This window comes from Heptranchias perlo, chromosome 1 (genome assembly GCF_035084215.1).
Source record: "Heptranchias perlo isolate sHepPer1 chromosome 1, sHepPer1.hap1, whole genome shotgun sequence".
Taxonomy (NCBI): domain Eukaryota; kingdom Metazoa; phylum Chordata; class Chondrichthyes; order Hexanchiformes; family Hexanchidae; genus Heptranchias; species Heptranchias perlo.
Window position 1 is genome coordinate 100,954,470 of NC_090325.1, and position 3,335 is coordinate 100,957,804.

At 38.7% G+C, this 3,335-nt stretch overlaps 1 pseudogene; it reads left to right on the plus strand.

Moving 5' to 3' along the window:
- The first annotated feature begins 624 nt into the window (after positions 1-624).
- LOC137331447 (U2 spliceosomal RNA) lies at positions 625-795 on the plus strand (annotated as a pseudogene).
- Positions 796-3,335: the final 2,540 nt, after the last annotated feature.

Here is a 3,335-nt window from a genome sequence, read left to right on the forward strand (position 1 = left end):
GCAAAGAAGGTCTGGAGAGAGATGCAGTGGTATCTGTCCAGGTTCGTCCCGAGCAGTTCCGTAACACAGGATTCTGTGCTCTACGGGCTGTTCTTGGGGACGCACACTGAGACGGACATCAGCTGCTGCTGGAAGACCATCAACTCGGTGAAAGACGCCCTTTGGTCTGCCCGAAACTTGCTGGTCTTCCAGTACAAGGAGCTGTCCTCGACCGAGTGTTGCAGACTGGCACATTCCAAGGTCCAGGACTATGTGCTGAGGGACGCACTGAGGATGGGTGCGGCCGCCGCAAAGACTCTGTGGGGAAAGGCAACTGTTTAGAGCCTTCCCACCATCGTATACCGAGGGGCTACAATCAGGGAAAAACCCCCTCGGGCAGAATGTAAAATTCAAAATTGATGTAATGTACCCGCAATAAACCTGCAATGAATCTGTAATGAATCACCTGTATTGATTGTGATGCAATGAGGCACCCTAGAGTGTCATGAACTGTAATGCTGTCCAATGTGTTTCATTGAACTGTACTTGATGTAACCTGCAAATTGCATAATCGATATTGTGTATGTTTGGAATGTGATAGGAGAACTGTATTGTATGAACTGCTGCAAATTTTATGAATAAAGTATATTTTTTGAAAAAAAATCTGTTCTTATCAGTTTAATATCTGATACGTCCCCTATCTGGGGACCATATATTAAATTGATTTTTGGAACAGGGAGATGGAATAGGAGCTTGCTCCGTCCACTCCACGCATCGACCCAGTATTGCAGTGTCTCTGGGAACGGTGCACCTCCCTGTGGGGAGATATTCAAATGGAAAAACAGCTCGTTCCCAGCGTCTCTGTACATGTGTATGTATTATTAGTGAGAATAAAGCTGATATATTGCAAAAAAAAAAGTCAGTCTGGTACTACCTCCACAAACAGTGATAACAGGGTATTTTGTCTGTGCAACAAGAATCTAAACACCAACCATTTCCCTTGAGAAAGATATATTTTCATTTAATAAGATATGGTTTATACAGAGCTGTGAACAAACGTGTTAGTGTATTTTATCCAAGCAAGTTAGGGCAATGGTGACCTAACCTCCAACATTTCGAAAAGACAAGATTTAGATGCAATAAATATAGGGGGGGGTCTATTCTGTAACCAGCTCAATTTTTACGTGTACTTCATATATATAATTAGCATAATTCATTACCACATTGTCCCCAATTGCAGTACAAATATACTCTCCATGTCTTGCAAAGATATGAACTCAGTTTTCTGAGTTGGGGGAAAGTTATTTTCAAATTGACCTAATTTGCATACCTAAAATAACATTAATTAACATCATTTATCAATATGTTATCATAACAGCACAGTAGTTATGCTCTTCAACTATCTTAAAATAGAACTTTGGTTTTTCAGCTGTAGAAGAATGTCTAATCGCTAATTAACAACATTTAAATATGCTAATTAGGTTCAATTGACATAATTAATTGACTTGCCCCTAATATTTTAACAATTAAAATTTTTGAGTTTAGTAGCAAGATAGGACATTTGAGTAATTAACATAAATTTGAAAAAGGTTTGATTATAATACTTTCATTTCCACAGATATTTTTGCGAATTAATTATAAATTCATCGAGTTACATTGCGTCTACAGCACAGAAACGGGCCATTGAACCCAACTGGTCTATGTCGGCGTTAATGCTCCACACGCGCCTCCTCCCACCCGTCTTCATCTACCCCTATCAGCACACCCTTCTATTCCTTTCTTCCATCATGTGCTTATCTAGCTTCCCCTTAAATGCATCTATGCTATTTGCCTTAACTACTCCTTGTGGTAGCACATTCCACATTCTTACCACTCTTTGGGCAAAGAAGTTTCTCCTGAATTCCCTCTATTTATGACCTCTAGTTTTGGACTCCCCCACAAGTGGAAACATTATCTCTACGTATGTCCTATCAAAAGCCTTTCATTATCTTAAAGATCTCTATCAGGTCATCCCTCAGCCTTCTCTTTTCTAGAGAAAAGAGTCCCAGCCTGTTAAGCCTTTCCTGATTAGTATACCCTCTCAGTTCTGATATCATCCTAGTAAATCTTTTTTGCACCTTCTCCAATGCCTCTATATCCTTCCTATAATATAGAGACCAGAACTGTGCACAGTTCTCCGAGTGTGATCTAACCAAAATTCTATACCAGTTTAACATAATTTCTCTGCTTTTCATTTCTATCCCTCTAGAAATGAACCCCAGTGCTTAGTTTGCTTTTTTATGGCCTTATTAACCTGCGTTGCTACTTTTATTGACTTGTACCCTGTACCCCAGATTCCTCTGCTCCTCTTAGACTCTTATTATCCAAGCAGTATGTGGCCTCCTTATACTTCCTATCAAAATGCACCACCTCACACTTATCTATAATGAAATTAAGTTGCTAACTTGCCCATTCTACAAGTTTATTAATATCTTCTTGTATTCCTTTGTTTTTACATACTATTGAACCAATAGTATTCTTCCATCCACTAACTAGAAATATGAAAGGATGTTTTCACATCTAAGATTAATTATCAGATGGTGGAAGTTCTTAAAAGACACAGGACTTTGAGCCGTTGAATGATAGCAGTAGATTAGGATTGCCACCTTTTGCTAAGGTCAAAAATGAACAAAGAGTTAAATAGGGGTGGGGTAAAGGGTGACATCTTGGCTTGAGTTCTGATGTTTGCTTTCCTACGAATAAAAGTTTAGAGAAGAAAGTATGAAACTGACTTTTATTTTAAAGAATACTTTTGGTGATTATTTTACATCTTAGAAATTACCAGGCACTCATTCAATACTGGATTGTCCACTCCCAAAGCAGATGGGTGACAACTCTATAGTAGATCCAGCAGCAGAGAGAGTGACTATAGGCCACAATCCTGTGTAATGTTACCCCTGACACAGGTTCATTGTATGTAAGGACTGGCAGTAATAACAGGTGCTCAGTGATTGGAAAACAGGATGGATTCACATGTAAATCAATACTCCCACATTGAGTGCTGCTTTTTTTGAGAACATTTCCATCCATAACACAGTTGTAATAGTTCTCTTGTTTATATCCTCCAGGCACAATGATTCAACCAAGTAGAACTACTGACAAAACCTTGTGTCATCATGGGAATTGTGGTCTGTAAGGCTTGAAGCATTTACAATGCATGTCAAGAAGTTTTTTATCAATCATTTTATGATCCGTTGTCTTTGAAATCATGGCGATATACAAGCTTTCTATATGATATTGCTAACCTTGTTAGGAAAAGCATTATATAGGCTTTTCCTGTGAACAAGACTTTCTGCTCTCTATATTAGCATCAACAG